General features: G+C 46.2%; 49 non-coding genes and 2 pseudogenes across 49 annotated transcripts; all 51 read left to right on the forward strand.

Moving 5' to 3' along the window:
* The first annotated feature begins 111 nt into the window (after positions 1-111).
* Positions 112-230, forward strand: LOC139399978 (5S ribosomal RNA). Its single transcript, XR_011632306.1, has one exon. It is a non-coding gene; the product is annotated as a 5S ribosomal RNA (ribosomal RNA).
* Positions 231-407: 177 nt separating this feature from the next.
* Positions 408-526, forward strand: LOC139400053 (5S ribosomal RNA). The gene has a single exon (XR_011632377.1). It is a non-coding gene; the product is annotated as a 5S ribosomal RNA (ribosomal RNA).
* Positions 527-703: 177 nt separating this feature from the next.
* On the forward strand, positions 704-822 carry LOC139400064 (5S ribosomal RNA). The gene has a single exon (XR_011632388.1). It is a non-coding gene; the product is annotated as a 5S ribosomal RNA (ribosomal RNA).
* A 177-nt stretch (positions 823-999) lies between these two features.
* On the forward strand, positions 1,000-1,118 carry LOC139400076 (5S ribosomal RNA). The gene has a single exon (XR_011632399.1). It is a non-coding gene; the product is annotated as a 5S ribosomal RNA (ribosomal RNA).
* Positions 1,119-1,295: 177 nt separating this feature from the next.
* LOC139400087 (5S ribosomal RNA) lies at positions 1,296-1,414 on the forward strand. The gene has a single exon (XR_011632410.1). It is a non-coding gene; the product is annotated as a 5S ribosomal RNA (ribosomal RNA).
* A 177-nt stretch (positions 1,415-1,591) lies between these two features.
* LOC139399984 (5S ribosomal RNA) lies at positions 1,592-1,710 on the forward strand. The gene has a single exon (XR_011632312.1). It is a non-coding gene; the product is annotated as a 5S ribosomal RNA (ribosomal RNA).
* Positions 1,711-1,888: 178 nt separating this feature from the next.
* Positions 1,889-2,007, forward strand: LOC139399995 (5S ribosomal RNA). Its single transcript, XR_011632323.1, has one exon. It is a non-coding gene; the product is annotated as a 5S ribosomal RNA (ribosomal RNA).
* Positions 2,008-2,184: 177 nt separating this feature from the next.
* LOC139400006 (5S ribosomal RNA) lies at positions 2,185-2,303 on the forward strand. Its single transcript, XR_011632334.1, has one exon. It is a non-coding gene; the product is annotated as a 5S ribosomal RNA (ribosomal RNA).
* A 176-nt stretch (positions 2,304-2,479) lies between these two features.
* LOC139400017 (5S ribosomal RNA) lies at positions 2,480-2,598 on the forward strand. The gene has a single exon (XR_011632345.1). It is a non-coding gene; the product is annotated as a 5S ribosomal RNA (ribosomal RNA).
* Positions 2,599-2,775: 177 nt separating this feature from the next.
* Positions 2,776-2,894, forward strand: LOC139400028 (5S ribosomal RNA). Its single transcript, XR_011632356.1, has one exon. It is a non-coding gene; the product is annotated as a 5S ribosomal RNA (ribosomal RNA).
* A 177-nt stretch (positions 2,895-3,071) lies between these two features.
* Positions 3,072-3,190, forward strand: LOC139400040 (5S ribosomal RNA). Its single transcript, XR_011632367.1, has one exon. It is a non-coding gene; the product is annotated as a 5S ribosomal RNA (ribosomal RNA).
* A 177-nt stretch (positions 3,191-3,367) lies between these two features.
* LOC139400048 (5S ribosomal RNA) lies at positions 3,368-3,486 on the forward strand. Its single transcript, XR_011632373.1, has one exon. It is a non-coding gene; the product is annotated as a 5S ribosomal RNA (ribosomal RNA).
* Positions 3,487-3,663: 177 nt separating this feature from the next.
* Positions 3,664-3,782, forward strand: LOC139400050 (5S ribosomal RNA). The gene has a single exon (XR_011632374.1). It is a non-coding gene; the product is annotated as a 5S ribosomal RNA (ribosomal RNA).
* A 177-nt stretch (positions 3,783-3,959) lies between these two features.
* LOC139400051 (5S ribosomal RNA) lies at positions 3,960-4,078 on the forward strand. Its single transcript, XR_011632375.1, has one exon. It is a non-coding gene; the product is annotated as a 5S ribosomal RNA (ribosomal RNA).
* A 177-nt stretch (positions 4,079-4,255) lies between these two features.
* LOC139400052 (5S ribosomal RNA) lies at positions 4,256-4,374 on the forward strand. Its single transcript, XR_011632376.1, has one exon. It is a non-coding gene; the product is annotated as a 5S ribosomal RNA (ribosomal RNA).
* A 177-nt stretch (positions 4,375-4,551) lies between these two features.
* Positions 4,552-4,670, forward strand: LOC139400054 (5S ribosomal RNA). Its single transcript, XR_011632378.1, has one exon. It is a non-coding gene; the product is annotated as a 5S ribosomal RNA (ribosomal RNA).
* Positions 4,671-4,847: 177 nt separating this feature from the next.
* On the forward strand, positions 4,848-4,966 carry LOC139400055 (5S ribosomal RNA). The gene has a single exon (XR_011632379.1). It is a non-coding gene; the product is annotated as a 5S ribosomal RNA (ribosomal RNA).
* A 177-nt stretch (positions 4,967-5,143) lies between these two features.
* LOC139400056 (5S ribosomal RNA) lies at positions 5,144-5,262 on the forward strand. Its single transcript, XR_011632380.1, has one exon. It is a non-coding gene; the product is annotated as a 5S ribosomal RNA (ribosomal RNA).
* A 177-nt stretch (positions 5,263-5,439) lies between these two features.
* Positions 5,440-5,558, forward strand: LOC139400057 (5S ribosomal RNA). Its single transcript, XR_011632381.1, has one exon. It is a non-coding gene; the product is annotated as a 5S ribosomal RNA (ribosomal RNA).
* A 177-nt stretch (positions 5,559-5,735) lies between these two features.
* LOC139400058 (5S ribosomal RNA) lies at positions 5,736-5,854 on the forward strand. The gene has a single exon (XR_011632382.1). It is a non-coding gene; the product is annotated as a 5S ribosomal RNA (ribosomal RNA).
* A 179-nt stretch (positions 5,855-6,033) lies between these two features.
* Positions 6,034-6,152, forward strand: LOC139400059 (5S ribosomal RNA). Its single transcript, XR_011632383.1, has one exon. It is a non-coding gene; the product is annotated as a 5S ribosomal RNA (ribosomal RNA).
* A 177-nt stretch (positions 6,153-6,329) lies between these two features.
* LOC139400060 (5S ribosomal RNA) lies at positions 6,330-6,448 on the forward strand. Its single transcript, XR_011632384.1, has one exon. It is a non-coding gene; the product is annotated as a 5S ribosomal RNA (ribosomal RNA).
* A 177-nt stretch (positions 6,449-6,625) lies between these two features.
* LOC139400061 (5S ribosomal RNA) lies at positions 6,626-6,744 on the forward strand. Its single transcript, XR_011632385.1, has one exon. It is a non-coding gene; the product is annotated as a 5S ribosomal RNA (ribosomal RNA).
* Positions 6,745-6,921: 177 nt separating this feature from the next.
* LOC139400062 (5S ribosomal RNA) lies at positions 6,922-7,040 on the forward strand. The gene has a single exon (XR_011632386.1). It is a non-coding gene; the product is annotated as a 5S ribosomal RNA (ribosomal RNA).
* A 177-nt stretch (positions 7,041-7,217) lies between these two features.
* LOC139400063 (5S ribosomal RNA) lies at positions 7,218-7,336 on the forward strand. The gene has a single exon (XR_011632387.1). It is a non-coding gene; the product is annotated as a 5S ribosomal RNA (ribosomal RNA).
* Positions 7,337-7,513: 177 nt separating this feature from the next.
* Positions 7,514-7,632, forward strand: LOC139400065 (5S ribosomal RNA). The gene has a single exon (XR_011632389.1). It is a non-coding gene; the product is annotated as a 5S ribosomal RNA (ribosomal RNA).
* Positions 7,633-7,809: 177 nt separating this feature from the next.
* On the forward strand, positions 7,810-7,928 carry LOC139400066 (5S ribosomal RNA). The gene has a single exon (XR_011632390.1). It is a non-coding gene; the product is annotated as a 5S ribosomal RNA (ribosomal RNA).
* A 177-nt stretch (positions 7,929-8,105) lies between these two features.
* On the forward strand, positions 8,106-8,224 carry LOC139400067 (5S ribosomal RNA). The gene has a single exon (XR_011632391.1). It is a non-coding gene; the product is annotated as a 5S ribosomal RNA (ribosomal RNA).
* A 177-nt stretch (positions 8,225-8,401) lies between these two features.
* LOC139400068 (5S ribosomal RNA) lies at positions 8,402-8,520 on the forward strand. Its single transcript, XR_011632392.1, has one exon. It is a non-coding gene; the product is annotated as a 5S ribosomal RNA (ribosomal RNA).
* A 177-nt stretch (positions 8,521-8,697) lies between these two features.
* LOC139400069 (5S ribosomal RNA) lies at positions 8,698-8,816 on the forward strand. The gene has a single exon (XR_011632393.1). It is a non-coding gene; the product is annotated as a 5S ribosomal RNA (ribosomal RNA).
* A 186-nt stretch (positions 8,817-9,002) lies between these two features.
* LOC139400070 (5S ribosomal RNA) lies at positions 9,003-9,121 on the forward strand. Its single transcript, XR_011632394.1, has one exon. It is a non-coding gene; the product is annotated as a 5S ribosomal RNA (ribosomal RNA).
* Positions 9,122-9,298: 177 nt separating this feature from the next.
* On the forward strand, positions 9,299-9,417 carry LOC139400071 (5S ribosomal RNA). The gene has a single exon (XR_011632395.1). It is a non-coding gene; the product is annotated as a 5S ribosomal RNA (ribosomal RNA).
* Positions 9,418-9,594: 177 nt separating this feature from the next.
* LOC139400046 (5S ribosomal RNA) lies at positions 9,595-9,714 on the forward strand (annotated as a pseudogene).
* A 177-nt stretch (positions 9,715-9,891) lies between these two features.
* LOC139400072 (5S ribosomal RNA) lies at positions 9,892-10,010 on the forward strand. The gene has a single exon (XR_011632396.1). It is a non-coding gene; the product is annotated as a 5S ribosomal RNA (ribosomal RNA).
* A 177-nt stretch (positions 10,011-10,187) lies between these two features.
* LOC139400073 (5S ribosomal RNA) lies at positions 10,188-10,306 on the forward strand. The gene has a single exon (XR_011632397.1). It is a non-coding gene; the product is annotated as a 5S ribosomal RNA (ribosomal RNA).
* Positions 10,307-10,483: 177 nt separating this feature from the next.
* LOC139400074 (5S ribosomal RNA) lies at positions 10,484-10,602 on the forward strand. The gene has a single exon (XR_011632398.1). It is a non-coding gene; the product is annotated as a 5S ribosomal RNA (ribosomal RNA).
* Positions 10,603-10,779: 177 nt separating this feature from the next.
* Positions 10,780-10,898, forward strand: LOC139400077 (5S ribosomal RNA). The gene has a single exon (XR_011632400.1). It is a non-coding gene; the product is annotated as a 5S ribosomal RNA (ribosomal RNA).
* A 177-nt stretch (positions 10,899-11,075) lies between these two features.
* On the forward strand, positions 11,076-11,194 carry LOC139400078 (5S ribosomal RNA). Its single transcript, XR_011632401.1, has one exon. It is a non-coding gene; the product is annotated as a 5S ribosomal RNA (ribosomal RNA).
* A 177-nt stretch (positions 11,195-11,371) lies between these two features.
* On the forward strand, positions 11,372-11,490 carry LOC139400079 (5S ribosomal RNA). The gene has a single exon (XR_011632402.1). It is a non-coding gene; the product is annotated as a 5S ribosomal RNA (ribosomal RNA).
* A 177-nt stretch (positions 11,491-11,667) lies between these two features.
* LOC139400080 (5S ribosomal RNA) lies at positions 11,668-11,786 on the forward strand. The gene has a single exon (XR_011632403.1). It is a non-coding gene; the product is annotated as a 5S ribosomal RNA (ribosomal RNA).
* A 228-nt stretch (positions 11,787-12,014) lies between these two features.
* On the forward strand, positions 12,015-12,133 carry LOC139400047 (5S ribosomal RNA; annotated as a pseudogene).
* A 177-nt stretch (positions 12,134-12,310) lies between these two features.
* On the forward strand, positions 12,311-12,429 carry LOC139400081 (5S ribosomal RNA). The gene has a single exon (XR_011632404.1). It is a non-coding gene; the product is annotated as a 5S ribosomal RNA (ribosomal RNA).
* Positions 12,430-12,606: 177 nt separating this feature from the next.
* Positions 12,607-12,725, forward strand: LOC139400082 (5S ribosomal RNA). Its single transcript, XR_011632405.1, has one exon. It is a non-coding gene; the product is annotated as a 5S ribosomal RNA (ribosomal RNA).
* Positions 12,726-12,902: 177 nt separating this feature from the next.
* On the forward strand, positions 12,903-13,021 carry LOC139400083 (5S ribosomal RNA). The gene has a single exon (XR_011632406.1). It is a non-coding gene; the product is annotated as a 5S ribosomal RNA (ribosomal RNA).
* Positions 13,022-13,198: 177 nt separating this feature from the next.
* On the forward strand, positions 13,199-13,317 carry LOC139400084 (5S ribosomal RNA). Its single transcript, XR_011632407.1, has one exon. It is a non-coding gene; the product is annotated as a 5S ribosomal RNA (ribosomal RNA).
* A 177-nt stretch (positions 13,318-13,494) lies between these two features.
* On the forward strand, positions 13,495-13,613 carry LOC139400085 (5S ribosomal RNA). The gene has a single exon (XR_011632408.1). It is a non-coding gene; the product is annotated as a 5S ribosomal RNA (ribosomal RNA).
* Positions 13,614-13,790: 177 nt separating this feature from the next.
* On the forward strand, positions 13,791-13,909 carry LOC139400086 (5S ribosomal RNA). The gene has a single exon (XR_011632409.1). It is a non-coding gene; the product is annotated as a 5S ribosomal RNA (ribosomal RNA).
* Positions 13,910-14,086: 177 nt separating this feature from the next.
* Positions 14,087-14,205, forward strand: LOC139400088 (5S ribosomal RNA). Its single transcript, XR_011632411.1, has one exon. It is a non-coding gene; the product is annotated as a 5S ribosomal RNA (ribosomal RNA).
* Positions 14,206-14,381: 176 nt separating this feature from the next.
* Positions 14,382-14,500, forward strand: LOC139400089 (5S ribosomal RNA). The gene has a single exon (XR_011632412.1). It is a non-coding gene; the product is annotated as a 5S ribosomal RNA (ribosomal RNA).
* A 177-nt stretch (positions 14,501-14,677) lies between these two features.
* On the forward strand, positions 14,678-14,796 carry LOC139400090 (5S ribosomal RNA). Its single transcript, XR_011632413.1, has one exon. It is a non-coding gene; the product is annotated as a 5S ribosomal RNA (ribosomal RNA).
* Positions 14,797-14,973: 177 nt separating this feature from the next.
* On the forward strand, positions 14,974-15,092 carry LOC139400092 (5S ribosomal RNA). Its single transcript, XR_011632414.1, has one exon. It is a non-coding gene; the product is annotated as a 5S ribosomal RNA (ribosomal RNA).
* The last annotated feature ends 140 nt before the right edge of the window (positions 15,093-15,232 follow it).

A 15,232-nucleotide genomic window follows, 5' to 3' on the forward strand; every position in this document is an offset into this window, starting at 1 on the left:
CCTCGCTTTGAAATAAGTAAGCAAGCTTAGTTTGTATTTCATCCAACAATCTGTGCTACAAATTATGGCTACAGTATATGCAATTTCTTCCGCTTTTTGAGATTGCCTTTCGCTTACGGCCACACCGGCCTGAGTACGCCTGATCTCGTCCGATCTCGGAAGCTAAGCAGGGTCGGGCCTGGTTAGTACTTGGATGGGAGACCGCCTGGGAATACCAGGTGCTGTAAGCTTTTTGTCACTGCCTTGTGGAATTTCAACTCTTTGTCCGTTTTTTCCCACAAGGCTGAAATATGTGCCCTCGCTTTGAAATAAGTAAGCAAGCTTAGTTTGTATTTCATCCAACAATCTGTGCTACAAATTATGGCTACAGTATATGCAATTTCTTCCGCTTTTTGAGATTGCCTTTCGCTTACGGCCACACCGGCCTGAGTACGCCTGATCTCGTCCGATCTCGGAAGCTAAGCAGGGTCGGGCCTGGTTAGTACTTGGATGGGAGACCGCCTGGGAATACCAGGTGCTGTAAGCTTTTTGTCACTGCCTTGTGGAATTTCAACTCTTTGTCCGTTTTTTCCCACAAGGCTGAAATATGTGCCCTCGCTTTGAAATAAGTAAGCAAGCTTAGTTTGTATTTCATCCAACAATCTGTGCTACAAATTATGGCTACAGTATATGCAATTTCTTCCACTTTTTGAGATTGCCTTTCGCTTACGGCCACACCGGCCTGAGTACGCCTGATCTCGTCCGATCTCGGAAGCTAAGCAGGGTCGGGCCTGGTTAGTACTTGGATGGGAGACCGCCTGGGAATACCAGGTGCTGTAAGCTTTTTGTCACTGCCTTGTGGAATTTCAACTCTTTGTCCGTTTTTTCCCACAAGGCTGAAATATGTGCCCTCGCTTTGAAATAAGTAAGCAAGCTTAGTTTGTATTTCATCCAACAATCTGTGCTACAAATTATGGCTACAGTATATGCAATTTCTTCCGCTTTTTGAGATTGCCTTTCGCTTACGGCCACACCGGCCTGAGTACGCCTGATCTCGTCCGATCTCGGAAGCTAAGCAGGGTCGGGCCTGGTTAGTACTTGGATGGGAGACCGCCTGGGAATACCAGGTGCTGTAAGCTTTTTGTCACTGCCTTGTGGAATTTCAACTCTTTGTCCGTTTTTTCCCACAAGGCTGAAATATGTGCCCTCGCTTTGAAATAAGTAAGCAAGCTTAGTTTGTATTTCATCCAACAATCTGTGCTACAAATTATGGCTACAGTATATGCAATTTCTTCCGCTTTTTGAGATTGCCTTTCGCTTACGGCCACACCGGCCTGAGTACGCCTGATCTCGTCCGATCTCGGAAGCTAAGCAGGGTCGGGCCTGGTTAGTACTTGGATGGGAGACCGCCTGGGAATACCAGGTGCTGTAAGCTTTTTGTCACTGCCTTGTGGAATTTCAACTCTTTGTCCGTTTTTTCCCACAAGGCTGAAATATGTGCCCTCGCTTTGAAATAAGTAAGCAAGGTTAGTTTGTATTTCATCCAACAATCTGTGCTACAAATTATGGCTACAGTATATGCAATTTCTTCCACTTTTTGAGATTGCCTTTCGCTTACGGCCACACCGGCCTGAGTACGCCTGATCTCGTCCGATCTCGGAAGCTAAGCAGGGTCGGGCCTGGTTAGTACTTGGATGGGAGACCGCCTGGGAATACCAGGTGCTGTAAGCTTTTTGTCACTGCCTTGTGGAATTTCAACTCTTTGTCCGTTTTTTCCCACAAGGCTGAAATATGTGCCCTCGCTTTGAAATAAGTAAGCAAGCTTAGTTTGTATTTCATCCAACAATCTGTGCTACAAATTATGGCTACAGTATATGCAATTTCTTCCAGCTTTTTGAGATTGCCTTTCGCTTACGGCCACACCGGCCTGAGTACGCCTGATCTCGTCCGATCTCGGAAGCTAAGCAGGGTCGGGCCTGGTTAGTACTTGGATGGGAGACCGCCTGGGAATACCAGGTGCTGTAAGCTTTTTGTCACTGCCTTGTGGAATTTCAACTCTTTGTCCGTTTTTTCCCACAAGGCTGAAATATGTGCCCTCGCTTTGAAATAAGTAAGCAAGGTTAGTTTGTATTTCATCCAACAATCTGTGCTACAAATTATGGCTACAGTATATGCAATTTCTTCCACTTTTTGAGATTGCCTTTCGCTTACGGCCACACCGGCCTGAGTACGCCTGATCTCGTCCGATCTCGGAAGCTAAGCAGGGTCGGGCCTGGTTAGTACTTGGATGGGAGACCGCCTGGGAATACCAGGTGCTGTAAGCTTTTTGTCACTGCCTTGTGGAATTTCAACTCTTTGTCCGTTTTTTCCCACAAGGCTGAAATATGTGCCCTCGCTTTGAAATAAGTAAGCAAGTTAGTTTGTATTTCATCCAACAATCTGTGCTACAAATTATGGCTACAGTATATGCAATTTCTTCCACTTTTTGAGATTGCCTTTCGCTTACGGCCACACCGGCCTGAGTACGCCTGATCTCGTCCGATCTCGGAAGCTAAGCAGGGTCGGGCCTGGTTAGTACTTGGATGGGAGACCGCCTGGGAATACCAGGTGCTGTAAGCTTTTTGTCACTGCCTTGTGGAATTTCAACTCTTTGTCCGTTTTTTCCCACAAGGCTGAAATATGTGCCCTCGCTTTGAAATAAGTAAGCAAGGTTAGTTTGTATTTCATCCAACAATCTGTGCTACAAATTATGGCTACAGTATATGCAATTTCTTCCACTTTTTGAGATTGCCTTTCGCTTACGGCCACACCGGCCTGAGTACGCCTGATCTCGTCCGATCTCGGAAGCTAAGCAGGGTCGGGCCTGGTTAGTACTTGGATGGGAGACCGCCTGGGAATACCAGGTGCTGTAAGCTTTTTGTCACTGCCTTGTGGAATTTCAACTCTTTGTCCGTTTTTTCCCACAAGGCTGAAATATGTGCCCTCGCTTTGAAATAAGTAAGCAAGGTTAGTTTGTATTTCATCCAACAATCTGTGCTACAAATTATGGCTACAGTATATGCAATTTCTTCCACTTTTTGAGATTGCCTTTCGCTTACGGCCACACCGGCCTGAGTACGCCTGATCTCGTCCGATCTCGGAAGCTAAGCAGGGTCGGGCCTGGTTAGTACTTGGATGGGAGACCGCCTGGGAATACCAGGTGCTGTAAGCTTTTTGTCACTGCCTTGTGGAATTTCAACTCTTTGTCCGTTTTTTCCCACAAGGCTGAAATATGTGCCCTCGCTTTGAAATAAGTAAGCAAGGTTAGTTTGTATTTCATCCAACAATCTGTGCTACAAATTATGGCTACAGTATATGCAATTTCTTCCACTTTTTGAGATTGCCTTTCGCTTACGGCCACACCGGCCTGAGTACGCCTGATCTCGTCCGATCTCGGAAGCTAAGCAGGGTCGGGCCTGGTTAGTACTTGGATGGGAGACCGCCTGGGAATACCAGGTGCTGTAAGCTTTTTGTCACTGCCTTGTGGAATTTCAACTCTTTGTCCGTTTTTTCCCACAAGGCTGAAATATGTGCCCTCGCTTTGAAATAAGTAAGCAAGGTTAGTTTGTATTTCATCCAACAATCTGTGCTACAAATTATGGCTACAGTATATGCAATTTCTTCCACTTTTTGAGATTGCCTTTCGCTTACGGCCACACCGGCCTGAGTACGCCTGATCTCGTCCGATCTCGGAAGCTAAGCAGGGTCGGGCCTGGTTAGTACTTGGATGGGAGACCGCCTGGGAATACCAGGTGCTGTAAGCTTTTTGTCACTGCCTTGTGGAATTTCAACTCTTTGTCCGTTTTTTCCCACAAGGCTGAAATATGTGCCCTCGCTTTGAAATAAGTAAGCAAGGTTAGTTTGTATTTCATCCAACAATCTGTGCTACAAATTATGGCTACAGTATATGCAATTTCTTCCACTTTTTGAGATTGCCTTTCGCTTACGGCCACACCGGCCTGAGTACGCCTGATCTCGTCCGATCTCGGAAGCTAAGCAGGGTCGGGCCTGGTTAGTACTTGGATGGGAGACCGCCTGGGAATACCAGGTGCTGTAAGCTTTTTGTCACTGCCTTGTGGAATTTCAACTCTTTGTCCGTTTTTTCCCACAAGGCTGAAATATGTGCCCTCGCTTTGAAATAAGTAAGCAAGGTTAGTTTGTATTTCATCCAACAATCTGTGCTACAAATTATGGCTACAGTATATGCAATTTCTTCCACTTTTTGAGATTGCCTTTCGCTTACGGCCACACCGGCCTGAGTACGCCTGATCTCGTCCGATCTCGGAAGCTAAGCAGGGTCGGGCCTGGTTAGTACTTGGATGGGAGACCGCCTGGGAATACCAGGTGCTGTAAGCTTTTTGTCACTGCCTTGTGGAATTTCAACTCTTTGTCCGTTTTTTCCCACAAGGCTGAAATATGTGCCCTCGCTTTGAAATAAGTAAGCAAGGTTAGTTTGTATTTCATCCAACAATCTGTGCTACAAATTATGGCTACAGTATATGCAATTTCTTCCACTTTTTGAGATTGCCTTTCGCTTACGGCCACACCGGCCTGAGTACGCCTGATCTCGTCCGATCTCGGAAGCTAAGCAGGGTCGGGCCTGGTTAGTACTTGGATGGGAGACCGCCTGGGAATACCAGGTGCTGTAAGCTTTTTGTCACTGCCTTGTGGAATTTCAACTCTTTGTCCGTTTTTTCCCACAAGGCTGAAATATGTGCCCTCGCTTTGAAATAAGTAAGCAAGGTTAGTTTGTATTTCATCCAACAATCTGTGCTACAAATTATGGCTACAGTATATGCAATTTCTTCCACTTTTTGAGATTGCCTTTCGCTTACGGCCACACCGGCCTGAGTACGCCTGATCTCGTCCGATCTCGGAAGCTAAGCAGGGTCGGGCCTGGTTAGTACTTGGATGGGAGACCGCCTGGGAATACCAGGTGCTGTAAGCTTTTTGTCACTGCCTTGTGGAATTTCAACTCTTTGTCCGTTTTTTCCCACAAGGCTGAAATATGTGCCCTCGCTTTGAAATAAGTAAGCAAGGTTAGTTTGTATTTCATCCAACAATCTGTGCTACAAATTATGGCTACAGTATATGCAATTTCTTCCACTTTTTGAGATTGCCTTTCGCTTACGGCCACACCGGCCTGAGTACGCCTGATCTCGTCCGATCTCGGAAGCTAAGCAGGGTCGGGCCTGGTTAGTACTTGGATGGGAGACCGCCTGGGAATACCAGGTGCTGTAAGCTTTTTGTCACTGCCTTGTGGAATTTCAACTCTTTGTCCGTTTTTTCCCACAAGGCTGAAATATGTGCCCTCGCTTTGAAATAAGTAAGCAAGGTTAGTTTGTATTTCATCCAACAATCTGTGCTACAAATTATGGCTACAGTATATGCAATTTCTTCCACTTTTTGAGATTGCCTTTCGCTTACGGCCACACCGGCCTGAGTACGCCTGATCTCGTCCGATCTCGGAAGCTAAGCAGGGTCGGGCCTGGTTAGTACTTGGATGGGAGACCGCCTGGGAATACCAGGTGCTGTAAGCTTTTTGTCACTGCCTTGTGGAATTTCAACTCTTTGTCCGTTTTTTCCCACAAGGCTGAAATATGTGCCCTCGCTTTGAAATAAGTAAGCAAGGTTAGTTTGTATTTCATCCAACAATCTGTGCTACAAATTATGGCTACAGTATATGCAATTTCTTCCACTTTTTGAGATTGCCTTTCGCTTACGGCCACACCGGCCTGAGTACGCCTGATCTCGTCCGATCTCGGAAGCTAAGCAGGGTCGGGCCTGGTTAGTACTTGGATGGGAGACCGCCTGGGAATACCAGGTGCTGTAAGCTTTTTGTCACTGCCTTGTGGAATTTCAACTCTTTGTCCGTTTTTTCCCACAAGGCTGAAATATGTGCCCTCGCTTTGAAATAAGTAAGCAAGGTTAGTTTGTATTTCATCCAACAATCTGTGCTACAAATTATGGCTACAGTATATGCAATTTCTTCCATGCTTTTTGAGATTGCCTTTCGCTTACGGCCACACCGGCCTGAGTACGCCTGATCTCGTCCGATCTCGGAAGCTAAGCAGGGTCGGGCCTGGTTAGTACTTGGATGGGAGACCGCCTGGGAATACCAGGTGCTGTAAGCTTTTTGTCACTGCCTTGTGGAATTTCAACTCTTTGTCCGTTTTTTCCCACAAGGCTGAAATATGTGCCCTCGCTTTGAAATAAGTAAGCAAGGTTAGTTTGTATTTCATCCAACAATCTGTGCTACAAATTATGGCTACAGTATATGCAATTTCTTCCACTTTTTGAGATTGCCTTTCGCTTACGGCCACACCGGCCTGAGTACGCCTGATCTCGTCCGATCTCGGAAGCTAAGCAGGGTCGGGCCTGGTTAGTACTTGGATGGGAGACCGCCTGGGAATACCAGGTGCTGTAAGCTTTTTGTCACTGCCTTGTGGAATTTCAACTCTTTGTCCGTTTTTTCCCACAAGGCTGAAATATGTGCCCTCGCTTTGAAATAAGTAAGCAAGGTTAGTTTGTATTTCATCCAACAATCTGTGCTACAAATTATGGCTACAGTATATGCAATTTCTTCCACTTTTTGAGATTGCCTTTCGCTTACGGCCACACCGGCCTGAGTACGCCTGATCTCGTCCGATCTCGGAAGCTAAGCAGGGTCGGGCCTGGTTAGTACTTGGATGGGAGACCGCCTGGGAATACCAGGTGCTGTAAGCTTTTTGTCACTGCCTTGTGGAATTTCAACTCTTTGTCCGTTTTTTCCCACAAGGCTGAAATATGTGCCCTCGCTTTGAAATAAGTAAGCAAGGTTAGTTTGTATTTCATCCAACAATCTGTGCTACAAATTATGGCTACAGTATATGCAATTTCTTCCACTTTTTGAGATTGCCTTTCGCTTACGGCCACACCGGCCTGAGTACGCCTGATCTCGTCCGATCTCGGAAGCTAAGCAGGGTCGGGCCTGGTTAGTACTTGGATGGGAGACCGCCTGGGAATACCAGGTGCTGTAAGCTTTTTGTCACTGCCTTGTGGAATTTCAACTCTTTGTCCGTTTTTTCCCACAAGGCTGAAATATGTGCCCTCGCTTTGAAATAAGTAAGCAAGGTTAGTTTGTATTTCATCCAACAATCTGTGCTACAAATTATGGCTACAGTATATGCAATTTCTTCCACTTTTTGAGATTGCCTTTCGCTTACGGCCACACCGGCCTGAGTACGCCTGATCTCGTCCGATCTCGGAAGCTAAGCAGGGTCGGGCCTGGTTAGTACTTGGATGGGAGACCGCCTGGGAATACCAGGTGCTGTAAGCTTTTTGTCACTGCCTTGTGGAATTTCAACTCTTTGTCCGTTTTTTCCCACAAGGCTGAAATATGTGCCCTCGCTTTGAAATAAGTAAGCAAGGTTAGTTTGTATTTCATCCAACAATCTGTGCTACAAATTATGGCTACAGTATATGCAATTTCTTCCACTTTTTGAGATTGCCTTTCGCTTACGGCCACACCGGCCTGAGTACGCCTGATCTCGTCCGATCTCGGAAGCTAAGCAGGGTCGGGCCTGGTTAGTACTTGGATGGGAGACCGCCTGGGAATACCAGGTGCTGTAAGCTTTTTGTCACTGCCTTGTGGAATTTCAACTCTTTGTCCGTTTTTTCCCACAAGGCTGAAATATGTGCCCTCGCTTTGAAATAAGTAAGCAAGGTTAGTTTGTATTTCATCCAACAATCTGTGCTACAAATTATGGCTACAGTATATGCAATTTCTTCCACTTTTTGAGATTGCCTTTCGCTTACGGCCACACCGGCCTGAGTACGCCTGATCTCGTCCGATCTCGGAAGCTAAGCAGGGTCGGGCCTGGTTAGTACTTGGATGGGAGACCGCCTGGGAATACCAGGTGCTGTAAGCTTTTTGTCACTGCCTTGTGGAATTTCAACTCTTTGTCCGTTTTTTCCCACAAGGCTGAAATATGTGCCCTCGCTTTGAAATAAGTAAGCAAGGTTAGTTTGTATTTCATCCAACAATCTGTGCTACAAATTATGGCTACAGTATATGCAATTTCTTCCACTTTTTGAGATTGCCTTTCGCTTACGGCCACACCGGCCTGAGTACGCCTGATCTCGTCCGATCTCGGAAGCTAAGCAGGGTCGGGCCTGGTTAGTACTTGGATGGGAGACCGCCTGGGAATACCAGGTGCTGTAAGCTTTTTGTCACTGCCTTGTGGAATTTCAACTCTTTGTCCGTTTTTTCCCACAAGGCTGAAATATGTGCCCTCGCTTTGAAATAAGTAAGCAAGGTTAGTTTGTATTTCATCCAACAATCTGTGCTACAAATTATGGCTACAGTATATGCAATTTCTTCCACTTTTTGAGATTGCCTTTCGCTTACGGCCACACCGGCCTGAGTACGCCTGATCTCGTCCGATCTCGGAAGCTAAGCAGGGTCGGGCCTGGTTAGTACTTGGATGGGAGACCGCCTGGGAATACCAGGTGCTGTAAGCTTTTTGTCACTGCCTTGTGGAATTTCAACTCTTTGTCCGTTTTTTCCCACAAGGCTGAAATATGTGCCCTCGCTTTGAAATAAGTAAGCAAGGTTAGTTTGTATTTCATCCAACAATCTGTGCTACAAATTATGGCTACAGTATATGCAATTTCTTCCACTTTTTGAGATTGCCTTTCGCTTACGGCCACACCGGCCTGAGTACGCCTGATCTCGTCCGATCTCGGAAGCTAAGCAGGGTCGGGCCTGGTTAGTACTTGGATGGGAGACCGCCTGGGAATACCAGGTGCTGTAAGCTTTTTGTCACTGCCTTGTGGAATTTCAACTCTTTGTCCGTTTTTTCCCACAAGGCTGAAATATGTGCCCTCGCTTTGAAATAAGTAAGCAAGGTTAGTTTGTATTTCATCCAACAATCTGTGCTACAAATTATGGCTACAGTATATGCAATTTCTTCCACTTTTTGAGACTGACGAGATTGCCTTTCGCTTACGGCCACACCGGCCTGAGTACGCCTGATCTCGTCCGATCTCGGAAGCTAAGCAGGGTCGGGCCTGGTTAGTACTTGGATGGGAGACCGCCTGGGAATACCAGGTGCTGTAAGCTTTTTGTCACTGCCTTGTGGAATTTCAACTCTTTGTCCGTTTTTTCCCACAAGGCTGAAATATGTGCCCTCGCTTTGAAATAAGTAAGCAAGGTTAGTTTGTATTTCATCCAACAATCTGTGCTACAAATTATGGCTACAGTATATGCAATTTCTTCCACTTTTTGAGATTGCCTTTCGCTTACGGCCACACCGGCCTGAGTACGCCTGATCTCGTCCGATCTCGGAAGCTAAGCAGGGTCGGGCCTGGTTAGTACTTGGATGGGAGACCGCCTGGGAATACCAGGTGCTGTAAGCTTTTTGTCACTGCCTTGTGGAATTTCAACTCTTTGTCCGTTTTTTCCCACAAGGCTGAAATATGTGCCCTCGCTTTGAAATAAGTAAGCAAGGTTAGTTTGTATTTCATCCAACAATCTGTGCTACAAATTATGGCTACAGTATATGCAATTTCTTCCACTTTTTGAGATTGCCTTTCGCTTACGTGCCACACCGGCCTGAGTACGCCTGATCTCGTCCGATCTCGGAAGCTAAGCAGGGTCGGGCCTGGTTAGTACTTGGATGGGAGACCGCCTGGGAATACCAGGTGCTGTAAGCTTTTTGTCACTGCCTTGTGGAATTTCAACTCTTTGTCCGTTTTTTCCCACAAGGCTGAAATATGTGCCCTCGCTTTGAAATAAGTAAGCAAGGTTAGTTTGTATTTCATCCAACAATCTGTGCTACAAATTATGGCTACAGTATATGCAATTTCTTCCACTTTTTGAGATTGCCTTTCGCTTACGGCCACACCGGCCTGAGTACGCCTGATCTCGTCCGATCTCGGAAGCTAAGCAGGGTCGGGCCTGGTTAGTACTTGGATGGGAGACCGCCTGGGAATACCAGGTGCTGTAAGCTTTTTGTCACTGCCTTGTGGAATTTCAACTCTTTGTCCGTTTTTTCCCACAAGGCTGAAATATGTGCCCTCGCTTTGAAATAAGTAAGCAAGGTTAGTTTGTATTTCATCCAACAATCTGTGCTACAAATTATGGCTACAGTATATGCAATTTCTTCCACTTTTTGAGATTGCCTTTCGCTTACGGCCACACCGGCCTGAGTACGCCTGATCTCGTCCGATCTCGGAAGCTAAGCAGGGTCGGGCCTGGTTAGTACTTGGATGGGAGACCGCCTGGGAATACCAGGTGCTGTAAGCTTTTTGTCACTGCCTTGTGGAATTTCAACTCTTTGTCCGTTTTTTCCCACAAGGCTGAAATATGTGCCCTCGCTTTGAAATAAGTAAGCAAGGTTAGTTTGTATTTCATCCAACAATCTGTGCTACAAATTATGGCTACAGTATATGCAATTTCTTCCACTTTTTGAGATTGCCTTTCGCTTACGGCCACACCGGCCTGAGTACGCCTGATCTCGTCCGATCTCGGAAGCTAAGCAGGGTCGGGCCTGGTTAGTACTTGGATGGGAGACCGCCTGGGAATACCAGGTGCTGTAAGCTTTTTGTCACTGCCTTGTGGAATTTCAACTCTTTGTCCGTTTTTTCCCACAAGGCTGAAATATGTGCCCTCGCTTTGAAATAAGTAAGCAAGGTTAGTTTGTATTTCATCCAACAATCTGTGCTACAAATTATGGCTACAGTATATGCAATTTCTTCCACTTTTTGAGATTGCCTTTCGCTTACGGCCACACCGGCCTGAGTACGCCTGATCTCGTCCGATCTCGGAAGCTAAGCAGGGTCGGGCCTGGTTAGTACTTGGATGGGAGACCGCCTGGGAATACCAGGTGCTGTAAGCTTTTTGTCACTGCCTTGTGGAATTTCAACTCTTTGTCCGTTTTTTCCCACAAGGCTGAAATATGTGCCCTCGCTTTGAAATAAGTAAGCAAGGTTAGTTTGTATTTCATCCAACAATCTGTGCTACAAATTATGGCTACAGTATATGCAATTTCTTCCACTTTTTGAGATTGCCTTTCGCTTACGGCCACACCGGCCTGAGTACGCCTGATCTCGTCCGATCTCGGAAGCTAAGCAGGGTCGGGCCTGGTTAGTACTTGGATGGGAGACCGCCTGGGAATACCAGGTGCTGTAAGCTTTTTGTCACTGCCTTGTGGAATTTCAACTCTTTGTCCGTTTTTTCCCACAAGGCTGAAATATGTGCCCTCGCTTTGAAATAAGTAAGCAAGGTTAGTTTGTATTTCATCCAACAATCTGTGCTACAAATTATGGCTACAGTATATGCAATTTCTTCCACTTTTTGAGATTGCCTTTCGCTTACGGCCACACCGGCCTGAGTACGCCTGATCTCGTCCGATCTCGGAAGCTAAGCAGGGTCGGGCCTGGTTAGTACTTGGATGGGAGACCGCCTGGGAATACCAGGTGCTGTAAGCTTTTTGTCACTGCCTTGTGGAATTTCAACTCTTTGTCCGTTTTTTCCCACAAGGCTGAAATATGTGCCCTCGCTTTGAAATAAGTAAGCAAGGTTAGTTTGTATTTCATCCAACAATCTGTGCTACAAATTATGGCTACAGTATATGCAATTTCTTCCACTTTTTGAGATTGCCTTTCGCTTACGGCCACACCGGCCTGAGTACGCCTGATCTCGTCCGATCTCGGAAGCTAAGCAGGGTCGGGCCTGGTTAGTACTTGGATGGGAGACCGCCTGGGAATACCAGGTGCTGTAAGCTTTTTGTCACTGCCTTGTGGAATTTCAACTCTTTGTCCGTTTTTTCCCACAAGGCTGAAATATGTGCCCTCGCTTTGAAATAAGTAAGCAAGGTTAGTTTGTATTTCATCCAACAATCTGTGCTACAAATTATGGCTACAGTATATGCAATTTCTTCCACTTTTTTGCTTACGGCCACAAAGATGATCTAAATGGTGAAAATGCAACCTAATTCTTTGCTTACGGTTTCTCGCACGGCCACACCGGCCTGAGTACGCCTGATCTCGTCCGATCTCGGAAGCTAAGCAGGGTCGGGCCTGGTTAGTACTTGGATGGGAGACCGCCTGGGAATACCAGGTGCTGTAAGCTTTTTGTCACTGCCTTGTGGAATTTCAACTCTTTGTCCGTTTTTTCCCACAAGGCTGAAATATGTGCCCTCGCTTTGAAATAAGTAAGCAAGGTTAGTTTGTATTTCATCCAACAATCTGTGCTACAAATTATGGCTACAGTATATGCAATTTCATCCACTTTTTGAGATTGCCTTTCGCTTACGGCCACACCGGCCTGAGTACGCCTGATCTCGTCCGATCTCGGAAGCTAAGCAGGGTCGGGCCTGGTTAGTACTTGGATGGGAGACCGCCTGGGAATACCAGGTGCTGTAAGCTTTTTGTCACTGCCTTGTGGAATTTCAACTCTTTGTCCGTTTTTTCCCACAAGGCTGAAATATGTGCCCTCGCTTTGAAATAAGTAAGCAAGGTTAGTTTGTATTTCATCCAACAATCTGTGCTACAAATTATGGCTACAGTATATGCAATTTCTTCCACTTTTTGAGATTGCCTTTCGCTTACGGCCACACCGGCCTGAGTACGCCTGATCTCGTCCGATCTCGGAAGCTAAGCAGGGTCGGGCCTGGTTAGTACTTGGATGGGAGACCGCCTGGGAATACCAGGTGCTGTAAGCTTTTTGTCACTGCCTTGTGGAATTTCAACTCTTTGTCCGTTTTTTCCCACAAGGCTGAAATATGTGCCCTCGCTTTGAAATAAGTAAGCAAGGTTAGTTTGTATTTCATCCAACAATCTGTGCTACAAATTATGGCTACAGTATATGCAATTTCATCCACTTTTTGAGATTGCCTTTCGCTTACGGCCACACCGGCCTGAGTACGCCTGATCTCGTCCGATCTCGGAAGCTAAGCAGGGTCGGGCCTGGTTAGTACTTGGATGGGAGACCGCCTGGGAATACCAGGTGCTGTAAGCTTTTTGTCACTGCCTTGTGGAATTTCAACTCTTTGTCCGTTTTTTCCCACAAGGCTGAAATATGTGCCCTCGCTTTGAAATAAGTAAGCAAGGTTAGTTTGTATTTCATCCAACAATCTGTGCTACAAATTATGGCTACAGTATATGCAATTTCATCCACTTTTTGAGATTGCCTTTCGCTTACGGCCACACCGGCCTGAGTACGCCTGATCTCGTCCGATCTCGGAAGCTAAGCAGGGTCGGGCCTGGTTAGTACTTGGATGGGAGACCGCCTGGGAATACCAGGTGCTGTAAGCTTTTTGTCACTGCCTTGTGGAATTTCAACTCTTTGTCCGTTTTTTCCCACAAGGCTGAAATATGTGCCCTCGCTTTGAAATAAGTAAGCAAGGTTAGTTTGTATTTCATCCAACAATCTGTGCTACAAATTATGGCTACAGTATATGCAATTTCTTCCACTTTTTGAGATTGCCTTTCGCTTACGGCCACACCGGCCTGAGTACGCCTGATCTCGTCCGATCTCGGAAGCTAAGCAGGGTCGGGCCTGGTTAGTACTTGGATGGGAGACCGCCTGGGAATACCAGGTGCTGTAAGCTTTTTGTCACTGCCTTGTGGAATTTCAACTCTTTGTCCGTTTTTTCCCACAAGGCTGAAATATGTGCCCTCGCTTTGAAATAAGTAAGCAAGGTTAGTTTGTATTTCATCCAACAATCTGTGCTACAAATTATGGCTACAGTATATGCAATTTCTTCCACTTTTTGAGATTGCCTTTCGCTTACGGCCACACCGGCCTGAGTACGCCTGATCTCGTCCGATCTCGGAAGCTAAGCAGGGTCGGGCCTGGTTAGTACTTGGATGGGAGACCGCCTGGGAATACCAGGTGCTGTAAGCTTTTTGTCACTGCCTTGTGGAATTTCAACTCTTTGTCCGTTTTTTCCCACAAGGCTGAAATATGTGCCCTCGCTTTGAAATAAGTAAGCAAGGTTAGTTTGTATTTCATCCAACAATCTGTGCTACAAATTATGGCTACAGTATATGCAATTTCTTCCACTTTTTGAGATTGCCTTTCGCTTACGGCCACACCGGCCTGAGTACGCCTGATCTCGTCCGATCTCGGAAGCTAAGCAGGGTCGGGCCTGGTTAGTACTTGGATGGGAGACCGCCTGGGAATACCAGGTGCTGTAAGCTTTTTGTCACTGCCTTGTGGAATTTCAACTCTTTGTCCGTTTTTTCCCACAAGGCTGAAATATGTGCCCTCGCTTTGAAATAAGTAAGCAAGGTTAGTTTGTATTTCATCCAACAATCTGTGCTACAAATTATGGCTACAGTATATGCAATTTCTTCCACTTTTTGAGATGCCTTTCGCTTACGGCCACACCGGCCTGAGTACGCCTGATCTCGTCCGATCTCGGAAGCTAAGCAGGGTCGGGCCTGGTTAGTACTTGGATGGGAGACCGCCTGGGAATACCAGGTGCTGTAAGCTTTTTGTCACTGCCTTGTGGAATTTCAACTCTTTGTCCGTTTTTTCCCACAAGGCTGAAATATGTGCCCTCGCTTTGAAATAAGTAAGCAAGGTTAGTTTGTATTTCATCCAACAATCTGTGCTACAAATTATGGCTACAGTATATGCAATTTCTTCCACTTTTTGAGATTGCCTTTCGCTTACGGCCACACCGGCCTGAGTACGCCTGATCTCGTCCGATCTCGGAAGCTAAGCAGGGTCGGGCCTGGTTAGTACTTGGATGGGAGACCGCCTGGGAATACCAGGTGCTGTAAGCTTTTTGTCACTGCCTTGTGGAATTTCAACTCTTTGTCCGTTTTTTCCCACAAGGCTGAAATATGTGCCCTCGCTTTGAAATAAGTAAGCAAGGTTAGTTTGTATTTCATCCAACAATCTGTGCTACAAATTATGGCTACAGTATATGCAATTTCTTCCACTTTTTGAGATTGCCTTTCGCTTACGGCCACACCGGCCTGAGTACGCCTGATCTCGTCCGATCTCGGAAGCTAAGCAGGGTCGGGCCTGGTTAGTACTTGGATGGGAGACCGCCTGGGAATACCAGGTGCTGTAAGCTTTTTGTCACTGCCTTGTGGAATTTCAACTCTTTGTCCGTTTTTTCCCACAAGGCTGAAATATGTGCCCTCGCTTTGAAATAAGTAAGCAAGGTTAGTTTGTATTTCATCCAACAATCTGTGCTACAAATTATGGCTACAG

Source organism: Oncorhynchus clarkii, unplaced genomic scaffold, assembly GCF_045791955.1.
Source record: "Oncorhynchus clarkii lewisi isolate Uvic-CL-2024 unplaced genomic scaffold, UVic_Ocla_1.0 unplaced_contig_1060_pilon_pilon, whole genome shotgun sequence".
Taxonomy (NCBI): domain Eukaryota; kingdom Metazoa; phylum Chordata; class Actinopteri; order Salmoniformes; family Salmonidae; genus Oncorhynchus; species Oncorhynchus clarkii.